Here is a 17,260-nt window from a genome sequence, read left to right on the forward strand (position 1 = left end):
CCAAGAGCTCGTTTAGGGATGAGAGCTCCATTGGATCCATCTCCTCGACAAATTCCGAGCCGACGTGGAGGCTGTTTTCGATGACCCGAGAAGTCATCGTCGGTGCAGCAGCCGAACGGGCGGTCATGATGAAACTGCCTAGCCGGAGAGTTTGGCCGACAGCCAGGGCTCCCCCGGCGGCAATGTTGTTTTTAAGAACGAGACGAGGCATCCTTCCTTATGGTGATGGCACAGTGGAACTCTCAATGAAAGCACCAATGTCGATGTCAAAACCGGCGGATCTCGGGTAGGGGGTCCCGAACTGTGCGTCTAGGCGGATGGTAACAGGAGGCGGGGGACACGATGTTTACCCAGGTTTGGGCCCTCTTGATGGAGGTAATACCCTACGTCTTGCTTGATTGTTCTTGATAATATGAGTAGTACAAGAGTTGATCTACCCCGAGATCGAAGAGGCTAAACCCTAGAAGCTAGCCTATGGTATGATTGTGTGTTGTCGGTCCTACGGACTAAACCCTCCAGTTTATATAGACACCAGAGGGGGCTAGGGTTACATAGAGTCGGTTACAAGGAAGGAGATCTACATGTCTGTACAGCCAAGCTTGACTTCCACGCCAAGGAGAGTCCCATCCGGACATGGGACAAAGTCTTCAATCTTGTATCTTCATAGTCCAACTGTCCGGCCAAAGGATATATTTCGGCTGTGCGGATACCCCCTAATCCAGGACTCCCTCAGCGGGGAAGTGTCATGCTTTTCTCCTATTGCAGTTGGGTTCAATCGACCAAGACTCCACCGGCTCGCTCTGGCACGGCACCCTCACAAAGGACATCCTTTAGATGCTCGATCCTTCAATCTTTGGTGGATACTCCATCTGGGATTGATAGTCCCACCAACGCTGCCTCACGATCGGATTCGGTCAATATGTTTGCTCCATGGCCCAGAGGAGCAACTCTATGTACTCCGGTGAGACTCTCTTTGGGAGTATCGCCGCATTTTCGCTCTATTGCAGATATTTGGCCATGGATGTCACCGTCGCCACTAGTTGGTCCTTGTTATCAAACCAAGGCTATATCTCCAACATTCTAGCTAGCTTCACAGGGTCTCCGTCTACAATCCTCACGCATCGGTTGTACTCCTCCATCGATCTACTTCTCGACAACACTTTCACTCGCCGGCAGTGGTTTTTGAATGGAAGAGGAGAGGAGCGGCGCTGGTTTTGGATTCGAATGGGAGAGGAGCGGCGCTGGTTTTGAGTTGGAACATGAGAGGAGATATGGTGGTTTCGAAATGGAAGAGGAGAAGAGCGGCACTGGATTTTGATTGGAACGGGAGAGGAGTGGTGGTGGTTTAAGAGGAGAGGAGAGGCGCTGGTCTTGGAAGTATTTTTTTGTTTTGGTTATTTTGGGTCAATGTTTGACCACATACTATATTTGACAAGCAAAATGTGAATGCATGTCACCAAAAATTGTATCGTTTGATTCGTATCTGAATGTACTTTCAAATTATTATTTTTGCAACGTATAACATATATTTTATTTGAGAAAATCATGGTCAATTATGACCGAAAATAAAAGGGAGACTAGTTAATGTGGGGTCACTTTCTTAATTGATCCAGTCACAGTGCGCCGGCCGTCTTGTCCAATCCTAAATCGCTGCCGCACGCTCCTCTCCCTCTTCTCATTTGCAAAACCACCTCCTCTCCTCTCCATCATCTCCATTCCAAAACCACCATCTCGCCTCTCCCTCTTCCCCATTGCAAAACCATCCCCTCTCCTTTCCATCTTCTCCATTGCAAAACCACAGTCTCGCCTCTCCCTCTTTTGTATTGCAAGACCATTGTCTCTCCTCCCATATTACAAAGCTAGCACCAGACCTCTTAGAAGGACATCTATGGAGAGGATGTAGCAGCGAATCAAGCAGATCGCCGACAGCGACCATGAAAAGTTAGCCAGGTTGAAGGAGATCCTTACTTTGTTTGACAATGAGTGGGAGATTTTCGAGGACAGTGAGGGCCATGTGGCAATGTATGCGAAAGAGCGAGACGGCGGCGATGTACTCCTCGGCAGCAGTCACGCCGCAATCCTTCGAGTTCATTGAGCATCTCCTCTGGGTGATGGAGCAGACAGATTTGCCTCGGGCGAAAGTTGGGAGGAGGTGGTGGGCATACAGGTCGAAGGTCGATCATCCAGAGGATACCGAATCGATCGAGTACGGTGCGCCATTTGTGAGGGTGCAGAGCAAGCCGGAGCCAGAGGAGTATTCGTTCTCCTACCACAAGAGGAGGCCGGATGGCGCGTCGCTACCCTGCCATTCTCCATGGTTCCCTCGACGCTCGCCTCATTTCAATGGCGGTAGTAGGGTTTAAGGTAAGCTTCGCAATAACCTAATCTTCCATCTGCTCATGCTTAAAATCAATGTGACATCTAATGAAAATCATGCTTATAATCTGTCTCCGAGTACTACACCAATCACCCTAAAATAGCACTGGACCTTTGGGTTAAAGTTGCGACTGTGTGTACAAATAAATAAAAATAGATTGGTGCTTCTTTCAGAAAAGAGTACTCCCTAGAAAATTGCCAATATAAGATACTAGTATTTGGTTAGAGGATATGGTTCCGAGAAAGATCCATCGACAGAGAGCGCCACACATCCAACTGGTGGTGGTGGATGCCAATGCATGCATGGAGCATGATTGATGTCAGTAAGTTTTACCTGGCACACCTCGCACTCTGCATATATGCCGGTTCCATCAATACATTTGTGCAGTTCCACCAAAATGCAGCTGAATACCCCATTTGCACAAATTATGAAAAAGCGTGATTACATTATAGTGGCACTAGTTGATGAAACATACACTAATAAATAGAAGAAAATATTGTGATAGTATCATAGTATGCCATTCCGCGAGGGCGAGATGAGCCCTGCGAATCCTCATATGGTAGGCCTCATACTGGAAATCGACCCAAGTCTCCCCGATACACCTTCTGCCAGTGATGAACATCAGTGTACCGGTAGTACTAGGAGGGGTCTTCAGACATTCCAATCTCCATTTTTATGCAGATCAACTAAAATTAAGTACCCCAGTTTGCAGAAATGCTTAAACATTAACAATAGGACTAGATGATGAATCACTTTCTTTATCTACATTGGAAATTAAATGATAGCGAGAACACTAACTCTATTTTAACTATATTATTACTTTATTTTATCAGTGGCAATAGGGTCGGGCAGGTCGCAAAGAAGGTGTATCATGCGTCGCAAGGATGGATGCCGGGGGTGCTTAGACTGGGATGCTGAAGCTGGCTCTTTCACTCCCTATCTTCCCCATGATGTTTCTGTTGTAGCATTTGGGTTGTAATCCAAACTTGGTCGAGCTGGTGCTGTGTCCCCCTACCTGCCTAGATTATATGGCGAACTTGTCTCCTACTAGTACTTAGTCCGTTCTAGTAGTAGTTGCATAACTACCCGTTTAGACTGAGATGTTGTGGGATAATGGTTCTCTATGGTTGGGCTTCTTTAATGAAATCAGAGGAAACCCCCTCTTTCGATATATAAAAAAATCAGTGGCACTAGCGGTGCCAAAACATTGCCTCAAATTAATAGTGCCACTAGATAAAGGTGCAAAATAATAACATTACTACTTTATCATGGCAGTGCTAAAACAGTAGCACAAGAGCAGACTCAACATGCAGGATCTTTGGCAAATGGTCGGACCAAGAAGGAACATACCTCATGATGGGATCCATATCTGCAGTCAACGCCATCGTAGAAGGGATGACACCAGCCACCAACATGGATGATTCAATTCGTGGGACCTTTTGGTGCAGTTCATCTAAAATGAAGCAACGTCCCATGAGCTAGCAGTGTCTTCTTCATTTTTATAAGAAAAGGGCTCCAGCCCCGGTTCCATTTCCATCAGAAAACGAAACCCATAGAGCTTATTCTTCATTTGTTGCACTAAAATTGAGCAACATCAAGGTTGGTTGTGAAGCTCGTGGAATGTTCAACTATAATTAGGATATCATTTGTGAAGTTCAACTAAGATCAAGCATGAAATGTATATCTCTGTTTGCACAAAAAGGTGGAAAGGAGGGTGACTAACAAGTGATGAAACATACATGAAATTAAAAGAAGCAAGTTCCTTCTCTGAATGGCAATCCTAGAAGGATAGTAGCAATTTCTAAAGCAACAACATTGCCAGATATTAGTGTGAGCATTAGGATTAACTGTGAAAACCATTAAATACGACATTACTTTAATGGTGCCATTGCTTCATTTTTACCAGCAACATTACATTAACAGCTGTTACAGAGTTGGTATTTGGGCACGGGAGAGTAGGCGGACCAGGACAATTCCATTTCTAACAAAAAGAAGCAACTTATATTAATGGGAAATTTAGCAGGACATAAAAAACAATGCCATTGATTCATATCACTAGAGGCATTACATTGAAAACAACATTGGTTTAACGTGTCCTTACTTTTAACAGTGCGACTGCTACATTTTACTAGAGGCATTACCTAAGAGGGGCTCGGGGCAACAAACATCAGAACAAGATATCTGGGTTGGTCCCATTTTTCGGTATAACCACCTTATAATGTGTGAGGCTAGCAAATCTAGTGTTGGACATACTCTGTTCACTTGTCCCCGTTCCCCACTTTCTTTCCTTTTTCAACCAATAGATCGGGTTTACATTGAGTTTGTACTGCGTTTCCCTTTATTTCCCTATTAGACCAAGAGAATAGTTGGATAGCCAGTCTCTGCTACTTTTAGCCCCCATTATTTCCTCTTTCAACCAGGTCCTCCCCCTTTCCCCACCCCACCCCCTTTCTTCCTTGTTTGAACCAAGTTGTACTATATTCGAGTGCATGAACTAGTTTTACCTCTTAATAGTAAAAATTTAGGTGGCTTTCGAATAACCGATCAATCATATTAACGAGTGGGGCCGAGAAATAGTAAAAGATACAAATGTAGCGACATCGGGAGCCAGGGAAGTAGAGAAAGACCGGTTTCAAAGGAAGTTATACCTGAGGGTCGTATGGATGTCGCTAGGTGGGCGGCGGGAGGCCGGATCTGCCCACATTACGGCAGTGAGGAAGAAGGGGTCGAAGGACCTCCCTAGCGGGCGGTGTGTGGGATAGAACGACAAGGCACGCTGATCGGGACGCGCCGACAGTGGGTAAGAGCCGTCACCGAGGACGACCGTGTGAACGTTGCACCTTCTCACCTTCTCGGCGGAGAAGATCCAGGTTGATCTATGACCAGCGGTGATCAGAGAGAGAGTGTGGCCACCGCTGTTGTTTTTAGATCTCGTGAGGACGAGATAGTGTGAAGAGAGAAACACTAGCAAGCAAGCGCGGAGGCTCCTGCCTATATAGTGGAGTAGTTTTCTTTTGTCTACCGGAGCTGGCTTGACCTCGTCAATGACTGTCGAGAAGTCTTCATGCACGTGCCCCGGAGAAGCAGTTGTCGTCATTTTAATCTAAAGCACCGGATTAACATATAACACGAAAAAAATGCCACATGACAAGAAACCATAACCTCACTGCCCCAAGGAGACAACATGAATCCCAACGGACAAACTAGACAAGGATTAAAGCTCAAATTAAAGATTAACTCATAGAGAAGGGGTCCATCGATAGATGTCCTAACTAACATAGATGGCTTGACGTAGATGGCGGCCGAGTAGTCTTCGTGTAGCCGGAACTCAGTTGTCGTTGTTTAACCCTCATAGTGAACCGAAGCACATGACACCGAATATTGCGATATGAAAAGAAACCTGTTTTTAGATTTCTCATTAGAACTACAGCCCTGTACAACACAGACTGCACGACATGTAGACGATAGCCAATCCAGCTGTGTCTACTGGAGTCTGGTCACATGCATGGACGAACTGATCTTCCGTGTCATGCAGGGATCGTCCAGGCACCGACGTTTGTACAACACTGCTCCAGTACTATCGCTCATCTCTCTCTTTTATTAACTCACCCGACTTGCGGGGCCGGGGAGTGTGCCTATGGTTGGTTCTCAATTGTGGTCCCACATGTGTGTGCAAAGACAATATGACACGCATTCCATTCGTAGAGCGGCGTGCCAGACCGACCGACCATCTGGGGTCCGATGGGAAAGCGACGGGCTTGTTGTATACTCCGTACATGTGTACCGCCGTTTTCTTGAGGCTTTTCTCCATGGCGCAATCCATGGATACAAAATTATACTATTTAAAAGTCGTGGGCTGGGTTTTCCCGTGCGGTAGGCGGGGCAGTTCCGCCTAGTTGGTTCGATAGAGATGTGAGAAGATGAGGGAGTATGCTGCTGCAAACGTAGGGCTGTGTGATTTGACAGTGAGTTACTGTTGGACAGGTGGATGTGACTCCCCCAATTTGACCGTACACTAATCATACACGCAAATGTGTACGATCAAGATCAAGGACTCATGGGAAGATATCACAACACAACTCTAGACACAAATAAAAATAATACAAGCTTTATATTACAAGCCAGGGGCCTTGAGGGCTTGAATACATAAGCTCAAATACACAAGAGCCAGCGGAAGCAACAGTATCTGAGTACAGACATAAGTTAAACAAGTCTGCCTTAAGAAGGCTAGCACAAAAGCAACAATGCTCGAAAAGGCAAGGCTTCCTGCCTGGGACCTCCTAACTACTCCTCGAAGTCGAACTCCACGTAGAATCATCCTCGGGATCCTTTGGCTCCTGGATTCCATCATATGATCGCAGTAATCGGGAAAAGCGGAAAAAGAAGTAGGAAAGCAACCGTGATTACTCATCCAAAGTACTCGCAAGCAAGGATCTACACTACGTATGCATTGGTATCAATGAACTGGGTAGTATATGTGGACTGAACTACGAAATTCCAGAATAAGAGGGGGATAGCTAGTCCTATCGAAGACTACGCTTCTGGCAGCCTCCATCTTGAAGCATATAGAGGAGAGTAGGTGGTAAGTTCACCAAGTATCATCATATAGCATAATCCTAACCGGCGATTCTCTCCTCGTCACCCTGTGAGAGAGCGATCACCGGGTTGTATCTGGCACTTGAAAGGGTGTGTTTGATTAAGTATCCGGTTCAAGTTGTCATAAGGTCAAGGTACAACTCCGGGTCATCCTTTTACCGAGGGACACGGCTATTCGAATAGATAAACTTCCCTGTAGGGGTGCACCACATTTCCCAACACGCTTGATCCCCTTTGTTCGGACACACTTTTTTAGGTCATGCCCGGCCTCGGAAGATCAACACGTCGCATCCCTACCTAGGCACAACTGGGAGGTCAGCACGCTAGTCTAAATCCTATGGCGCAGGGGTCTGGGCCCATCGCCCATTGCACACCTGCACGTTGCGTACGCGGCCGGCGAGCAGACCTAGCCTCCCTTATACAAGAGCAGGTGTTCTAGTCCAACCCGGTGTGTGTCGCTCAGTCGCTGACATCAAGAAGGCTTCGGATGATACCAGGACGTCAAGTTCCCTTAACTGTTCCCGCGTAGTTGGTTAGTGCGTATAGGCCAGTGGCCAGACTCAGATCAAATACGAAGATCTCATTAAGCGTGTTAATTGAAGTATCCGTGCACGCCGATAAGGGCCAGGCCCACCTCTCTCCTAGGTGGTCTCAACCTGCCATGTCGCTCGGCCACAAATATCTACCCAGAGGGCCATCAGGACAAAGGTCCTTTCAGCCCCCAATCAGTGAATCAATCGCAGGTACTCTACGAGCCGACCCGACTTTAGTCACCACATCTATCATGTATAAGTATATAGTATATACCCGTGATCACCTCCCGAGTGATCACGACCCGATAGTATAGCATGGCTGATGGAGAAGAATGTAGGGCCACTGATGATAAACTAGCATCCTATACTAAGCATTAGGATTGCAGGTAAAGGTATCACCAGTAGTAGCAAGGACAGGCTATGCATCAGGATAGGATTAACGGAAAGCAGTAACATGCTACACTACTCTAATGCAAGAAGTAGAGAGAAGAGTAGGTGATATCTGGTTATCAAAGGGGGGGCTTGCCTGGTTGCTCTGCAGACAGAAACAGGCCCTCGAAGGTGAAGTAGTCGATCATTGGTTCAACCGCGGTCTCGGGGTCTACCGGAAAGAAGAAACGGAGGGGGAACACAATAAATAACAGAGCAATCAAAGCATCACAAAACATAGCAAGGCAATATGCGGTGTTTGGGGTGACCTAGCGCAGTACTAGGTGATACCGGCGAAGGAGGGAAACATCCGGGAAAGGATTCCCGGTGTTCTGAGCAACTTTCATGTACAAAGTATTTTCATCGGACTTACGGTTAATTTTCTATGATTTTCCAAAGTTTGAAGTGTTTTTTGAAATTTCTGGATTTATTATATTTAGTTTAAATCCGAATTGAGCAAGTCAATTTGACTAGTCAAAAGGGCATGTGTGGCCCACATGTCATAGGTTTTACCTAAAAATAAATAAAACTAACCTGATTAAATGGGACCCACATGTCATAGGCTTAGATATTTTTATCTAATTTATCTTTTATCTAACCATATGGCCTATACACTACACCTAACCACTAATTAGCATAACTACTACTAATTAGCTACTAACCTAAACAGGGTCGGCCTCATCCAGAGATCCAGCTGGCCACACACACATGGCCTCACACACACATGCTGCACCCATACACACACGTTACACTACACAGGGCCGGCCAGAGGCACACAACCATGGCATAGCTGGCCACACACAGCACACACATACAGCCCCCACGCACACAGCAGCAAAGAGCGGGCAACAACAGTACTGCAATAGTATAGCAGCGGCAAGCAGAAGCAAGGGCAGCACGCAGCAGCAAAGAGCGGCAAAGGGCAGCGGCAGGGGAGCCCAGAGCGTGCAGGGGCGGCCAAGGCGCGGGCGCGGTGAGCGCGTCCATGCAGCGAGATGGGGCGCTCGGCTACGGCGGCTACGATGGGGATCGAGTAGGGAAACAGGGGAATCGACATTGCTCACCGAGTGGAAGGCCGGGGATGTGCTTGCGACGGCCGAGGTGGCACGGTGGTGTAGATTGACAGCGAGATGCCGCGGCCGTGGCGGAGAAACCGACTCGATCCCGAGCGCACGGTGTGTCTCCTATCGAACAGATGCATGGGGATGACGCAGTCGGCAACGAAGAAGTCCCTCGACAACCTCCCGGTCGCCGGGGGGGTGGCCATGGGGACGGCAATGGCGCGTCAATGGTAGCTCGGAAGCGAACCAAATCGAGAGGGAGAGGACGAGCGAGAGGATAAGCGAGGGCTAGGGTTTGTCTACTGGGTCGGGGGTCTTCTTATCCATCTCATGTTGCTCCTATAGCACCTCGGTGGCAAGCATCGAACCGTGGTTGCCGCGGATGTGCCCCATGGTGAGCTCCTGCCTCGTCCTCTGTACAGAAATAGGAGAAGGCCTTTGGTGGGCTGGGCCTGAGTACTATTGCAATAGGCTTAAGTGCACAGTAGGTATAGTATATTTTCCCTTTTTCTTCTCTGTTTTATTTTCCACCACTGTTTTGCATTTGGATTATGCAGTAAATTATTTTTTTTTATCAATGAAACTTTGCTCATAAATCTAAGTCAACAATACAAGGTTGCACAAAAAGTTTGAGGCCAAATGGAACTGTTCAAATTTATATCTGAATTTAAGTTTGTTTATTTAACCCTGCTAGTCCACTAAAATATTTTTAGGGGAAATTTTAAAAGTCATTTGATGTTGGTTCGTTCATACTAATTACTCAATGAATATTTGCAACCCAACGAAAATTTTTGTTTTACCGTTTGAAGAAATAATAATGTGACTTATAATTAAAATTTGAATTTGACTTGATTTTTGGGCAAGTGGCAATTTGCACAGTAATCATGATGACATGGTCAATGTTAGGGGGGGATTACTGTAGCATGATTCTCGGGGTGTTACAGTGGGGCCCCATGATTGGACTTCCCATTATCATTCTAACTACGGTGCTACGACCGGCGTGAGTCTCCCGATTCCTGATCACCTCCATGTTATACAGGTGCCTCTGCCAATGCTCCACCATATAGAGCATGGTTAATAGTATAGCCAGCTGCTGGTGTTGCATGAGTATATAAACATGCCATGTCATCAAAAGTTAGTAGTATTATTTAGTAGTCATACAATAGGGTTGGCTATAAGGTTTTTCTCACTTTCTCTCTACCTCTCTCGTTGTGTTAAATGCTTTTTGTCTAGGAGCACGTCTAGAGGCTGGCTCTTGCATGAGAGCCCACTCCTCCACTTTTTCATTTCCTCTCTCCTCCACATATGCAAAAATGCCATGTAAGCGGGCTTATAGCCCACTGTTGTACTTGCTCGTACAGGTGCTAAGCCTGCCACATAGGCATAAACTCTGATGTGGCCAGTTAATTAAGAAGAGAGAGACTAGTTTGGTGCCCCAGGAAGAAACAGTGCTAAGCGCGTGTACCTAGGTGAAAAGACAATTTTGAGTCCATAGCTAATTAAATGAAGCAAGCATAGCAACAAACAACTAAGCATCTATGCATTGGGGACTTGAGTTGCTAAGCCATTTAATGCCCTTAGCACCTCATCTAAGCAACATTTCATTGGAAGAGGTCACTCCTTGGCAAATGCAATAAATACTATGAAGAAAGAGATAGAGAGAAGTAAAAAAATAATCTTATAGCCAACCTTATAGCTAACCTTGTTGTATGAGTGACCAAGTGATGACTATGTATGACGTGCCAACATCAGATAGCCGAACGCACCGTGTGAAATCTCCAAGGGTGCGACCGCGCGAGCGAGGCGACGGTCGTGGTAGGCGCGACCATGATACGGGGCTGCTGGCAGCCCTTGGATCTGAGATAGAACGGTCGCATGCTAAGTTGCGGGAAATTTCCAGAATAACCCTCCAGGATAGGATATTCACCCATAGGTCTAGAATCACGCCATGCAACCGTTCGATCTCCGATCGAAGGGCTCTCTGAAGCCCGTATCATGGGAGCATGGAATGCTTCGTATCACCTATAATTTTCCCGACGCTTGATGTGCGAATACGCAGATGCATGAAGCCATTTAATTGGAAGTCTAGTAGACATGACATCTAATTGGGCCCCCATAGTACTGTGCATGAATCCATTTATCCACTGGGCAAGCCCACTACCCTCCCGTTCGCATGCCCCACCCAGCATTTTTACAACCGAGTAGTTCGCTCCTACTCGTCCCTAGTCGTCCTTTAACGTTACAGCAGTTCACTCCTAGTCGTCCCGTCCTTTCACATTATGGCAGTTCCACTAATCCTAACCCTCCTCCCAAATCCATGGCATCCCAAATCTCCATGATCGGTGGTGAGTACAAGGTTAGAACCATCACCGGCGCTGAGTTCGACATCATCTGCACCCGTGCTTCCGCGATGATGAAAGGTGCTTTGATCGCTTCAGACGAATGTTTGAAAAGTCAAATGATGAGTGGGTCACTGGCCTAGATGTTGAGTACACCACAATCCTACGAAAAGAGAAGAATCTAAAGGAGGAAGACAGGAAGAAGCCCGCCGTGATCTAGGTTTGCGTTCATAACTTGTGCTTGGTCTACCACATATGCCATGTCGACGTTGAGTGCGAGGATTTTAAGAACTTCCTCAAGGGCGGCCAAGTCAAATTCGTTACTGTAGACTTTAGGAACGACAAGGAAATCCTGGGTCGGATAGGTCTCGTTGTAGGCAAGCCCTCAACCTCTAGAGGAATGTGCTGGTGTCCTCCTGTCAGCCTTCAATGCTGAACCTGGCATCAGCCATGGTTGATCCTTCGTATGGTTAACTGACGAAACCTCCGCCCAAGTTTCATCGTGCATGGCAGTGGAATGTACTAGATATACACCACATCAATTATGCTGCAATGGATGCCTACCTTTGTATCAATAACTACAAGGGTTGGATCAAGAGCGAGAGTGAAGTGTGCGGTTCGAGCAAAGAAGTATCGGCCAAGAGGAAGAGGGACAAGGACGAAGTCTAGCACGTGGACGAGGAGTCCGAGTAAGGTGGCAATGTCGTTTCTCATGGTAGTTGTAATGCAGTGTCTACTGAATTAGTTGCATAGTTTAATTTCAGGTGTGCTTAGTTTTATTTGAGGGGTGTGTTGTGCTGAGCCCCCAGCAGAACTATGTTATGTTCCTTCTCGTTACTTTAACTCTTTAGTACGTACTAATACTAGTATTTCTTACAGTTCATCTTTTAGTAGGTATAGTACTACCACTCATTTCTTCACATTTTATACGTGTAATATATACAGCCAACATCATATAGCCAGCAGTTTAGTTGTCAAGGAATTTCAGGGTGCTTAGTTTTATTTGAGGTGTGTGTTGTGCTGGACACCATTATTGTGACTCAAATCTCTTTTTCCATTTTATAATGACATAAATACCGATGGACCAACATGCCAGCTCTCCCTCTATCTCATTATAGTAAAATAAAATGTGGGGCCTACTTGATCCCAACAACGTTCTTATTTTCCTACAAAATTATTCGCTTGGTTAGTCCTGACAAGCGGGGCCATACTTATCATTGTGAGAATCGGCTTATTTTTGTCATATAACATGGTCAACGGGTTTGACGTGAAAATAACAATGTCCAATGGCATTTTGAGCAAACATGTACCTTAATGATGGCATTTTTGAGATATCTAATTGCATTTTTGAGCAGGCTTCTCACGGATCGATGGCATTTTTGAGTATTTGTAACTTCTAATGGCAAAACTGAGTAGTGATACACAACTAGTGGCATAAATAATAAGAACCCAAGAATTAAATAGGTATGCTAATTTTTTTAATGTAATTTAGCACCCCATTTAAGCATGTACTATCTTTTTTAATAGTACTATGTGCATAATTTGGCGACGAGCGCTCTCTATATGTACCACATTTTTTCTTTAATTTCATCTTGTTAGCTTTGCTCCATGGCGCAATCCATCGATACTACTACTGTACAAAAGTATACATTTTTTAAAAGGCTAGAGGGCGGGGCAGTCTAGCTTGGTCGGTTTGAAGAGAGGCGATGGCCTTTGTGATTTGACAGCTCATTACTGCTGGAAGGCCAGGCCTTGTGATTTGACTGCTTGTATAGATGTGCCGACGACCTGAGGAGGAGCAAAGAACCATGCGGTATACTCAAGTTTTCAACTGGAGTAGTACGACGGAGGAGCATGAAACACGGCAGCCCAGTGCCATATGGTGATAAAAATGATCTAATTTGCTAGTCATCTCATTGTTAGCATTGTTCTATTCATGCCTTGCAGAGAACATGACACATGCGGCGAAACACCCGAAGCAAAAGAAGAAACATAGGAGCAAAATAAGAAGTAAGATTATCAACCCCAAAAAAGAAGGAAGACACACACACAAGTCTGGGGCACTGCTCTCTGCTACAAGAAGGGTTGCTGGCCGCGGAGTCGTAACTGCTTGTTCATCACGTCCACGACCTCCATCTGCTTGCGTGTCTCCTCCGCCATCTTCTTCATTCTATCGATGACGCGAGATTTCTCGACGTGAGCCTTCATCATCTGTTCCACGGTCGCATTACATACCTTGACAGCAGCTGGGTGCTTGATGTGGAGCTTCACAAACTCCTCCTTCTACTCCATGACGAGGGCCTGCAACATCTTCATCAAGGAACTAATCTTCTCATGCAGCTTCTTCCAGCCGGCGTTCTCCTCCTTCAGTAGGTGGAGCTCGTGGCAGAGCTTCGCCTTGTCCTCCTGAAGTTGCAGGATTTTGCCAGTCGCCATCTTATCCAAGGCAATGCTCTTCTTCAGCAGCATCACCTGCCGGCGTCCTGGGAATGAGGGTACCCATACTTGCCTGCTTCCGGACCATGGCGTGGCTCCGTCAGCAGCCCGGTATGGCCCAGTTTTGGCAGCAACAACACAAGACCCTCGCGAGGGACCAAGCCTCGCGAGGCATACAACATCAAGGCCTCCCTGGGGAGCGGCCTCACTAGGCTGGCTCCCGAGGAGCGGAGATATCAAGGCAAGGTGCACCTCGCGAGGTTCACATGACATGAGCCATGAAGACCAAGGCTAGTCGGGCGCCAGCTGGCGCACTGTGCCCGTTTTCCCTTTGGTGCCAAGGGGCAAGCACAGGTGCGGAGTCCCAAGGAATTAGGCAAAGGTTTCCATATTGGTGCAACAGGACCAAGAACGCAAGGATGACTGGACGGAGGTCATCGCGGATCCCACTACAACGCCACCTCCAGAGCCTTTGCAGGCGAAGACTACTTTTGTCAGGATAACTTGTACTAGTTGTCTCCCTTTGAATTTGTCCATTGTGGGATCCCTTCCTGCATACATTTGGGAAAAGGACCAAGGCCACTATAAATAACACTTAGCCACCACCATAGAGGAGGAGGGATCCATTCCACCCTGACCATTTCACTAGCTAATCGAGCTCAAGAACACCTCACCTCCTGAGGCTGATCATCATTTGTACTAGTTCATCCTCAGCCCTTCGAGGCAATCCACCACAACGCTGGAGTAGGGTATTACACTACATGGTTGCCCGAACCAGGATAAACTGTTGTGTCCCTTGTTCCTTGGGTTCGTCGAGATAGGCTTTGGAATTGTCGGGTCGATTGGTTGGGGAGAAGGAGTTCTTCGCATGCACCCCAGTGTTCGAACCTCTCAAGGGTCTGCGGAGCCTGGAATCTAACATTTGGCGCACCAGGTAGGGGTGCGTTGGGACCTTTCTTCTTCCTGCCAGCCGACAGCCCAGATGGCCCATAATTATAGGGCTCACGCCGAGAAGACCTCCACTCCGCGCTGTCGCGTGGTCGTTAGGCTATGCCACAGCGACGGCACCGCATACTCGTCGGGAGCAGGCAAACATGTGGGCCGCGATCATCGTGGCACGAGAGCTACTACATTGCAGGCTGCCGAAGGGCGGCCATAATGCCCTACTATAGCGGGTCGCCGAACTGCTCAATGCTGCCTGCAGGGGTGCGGCGCCTTTTTGCTCCCTGTCCACCCCTCAGGTGGTGGCGGACGCGAGTGCCAGGCCCCAGCGCGCCCGCGCGCACCACGGGGCACCCGAAGGGTTCGACCGGAACAACACGGCCCTCACCGTAGCTTGTCCCGCGGCAACCACGGTGCCAGCGGCCCGGGCAGGCCTTGGCGGTCTCCTGAGGGGCCGTGCTGGGGCGTCGCCCCACGACCACCGTGTAACCTCCATGATGTGGCTATATCTCCCATGTGTTGAGGCACGACTTAGAGACATAATCGCATGGTGGTCTTGTCGCAAGAGGGGTAATCTTCACACAATCCCATGTACTGAATAAGAAATAGATAAAGAGTTGGCTTACAATCGACAGAGTACAATCAATGTCCTACTACATAACCAAAATAAAAGAAGACAACCCCAAATGCTAGATCCCCAATCGTCCCAACTGGGCTCCACTACAGATCATCAGGAAACGAAACAGAGTAACGACCATGATCTTCATCGAGCTCCCACTTGAACTCGGTTGCGCCACCTGCACTGGTATCATCGGCACATACAACTATTTGGAAGTATCCTTGAGTCACGAGGACTCAGCAATCTCACACTCGCGAGATCAAGACTATTTAAGCGTATGGGTAGGATGTGGTAATGAGGTGGAGCTGCAACAAGCGCTAAGCAAATATGGTAGCTAACATACGGAAATACGAGTAAGATGAGAAGCTACGCAATGGTCAAAAAGCTATAAGTGATCAAGAGTGATCCTGAAACTATTTACGTTCAAACAGAACCCAAGACCGTCTTCACTTCCTGGACTCCATCGAAAAGAGACCATCACGGCTACACATGCGGTTGATTCATTTTTAATTAAGTCAAGTGTCATGTTCTCCACAACCGGATATTAACAAATTCCCATCTGCCACATATCCGCGGGCACGGCTCTCGAAAGTTTATACCCTGCAGGGGTGTCCCATCTTAGCCCATCACAAGCTCTCACGATCAACAAATGACATTCCTTCTCCCAGAAAGACCCGATCAGTCTCGGTATTCCGGTTACAAGACTTTTGGACAATGGTAAAACAAGACCACCAAGACCTCCCGAATGTGCCAACAAATCTCGATAGGAGCTGCACATATCTCGTTTTCAGGGCACACCGGATGAACACTACGTATGGCAACCGAATACCCAGGGTGAAGGGGTGGCACCGCAAGTGGCTCTAGGTTGGACCAACACTCAGAGGAGCACTGGCCCGAGGGGGTTAAAATAAAGATGACCCTCGGGAGCGTGACTCCCAAGGGAAAAAGGTATATGTGGCAAATGTTAAAACCAAGGTTGGGCCTTGCTGGAGGAGTTTTATACGAAGCGAACTGTCAAGGAGGTCCCATAAACCCAACCGCGTTAGGAACGCAAAATCAAGGAACATAACACCGGTATGACGGAAACTAGGGCGGCATTTGTGGAACAAAACCCCAGGCATAAGGCCGAGCCTTCCACCCTTTACCAAGTATATATATGCATTAATTAAAATAAGAGATATTATGATATCCCAACATAAACATGTTCCAACATGGAGCAATCTTCAACTTCACCTACAACGAACAACGCTATAAGAGGGGCTGAGAAAAAGCGGTAACATAGCCAAACAATGGTTTGCTAGGAAGGTGGGTTAGAGGCTTGACATGGCAATATGGGAGGCATTATATAACAAGTGGTAGGTAGCATGACATAGCGATAGAACGAACAACTAGCAAGCAAAGATAGAAGTGATATCGAGGGTATGGTCATCTCACCCGAAATCCCGTAAGAAAGAAGAACGAGTCCATGAAGAAGACAAATGGACGTAGTCGAACGGATCCTCACAAACGTGATGTTACTGGAAATAACAATAAGAAGCAACACCGGAAAGGAGCAAACAACATGGTAAACCAACAAGCATAAACATGGCATGATGCACAATCAAGGATTATGCATGTTCGGTTTAATGAGGCATGGCATGACAATATGCACAAACAAAACTACAAGTTAAGTGGAGCCCAATATGTAACGAGCTGCATATTGACGAAACACCACATCAATTACTTAGTTCTCTCTTTTCTGTAAAACAGTAAACTCCTGGGTAAATAGCAAAATTTCCAGAGCCAAAAAATATAACATGGGCCGAATTAGAGCTACAGGCCGAACAGGACATGGGCGCTAAGGGTGGCCTCACATAATGGGCCTTGGCCCGGTTCGGTGGAGAGGAGGCCGGTCGAGGAGGCTTTGTCTGGGCCGAAACTTGGGGAGG

Source organism: Triticum dicoccoides, chromosome 3A (assembly GCF_002162155.2).
Source record: "Triticum dicoccoides isolate Atlit2015 ecotype Zavitan chromosome 3A, WEW_v2.0, whole genome shotgun sequence".
Classification (NCBI taxonomy): Eukaryota; Viridiplantae; Streptophyta; class Magnoliopsida; order Poales; family Poaceae; genus Triticum; species Triticum dicoccoides.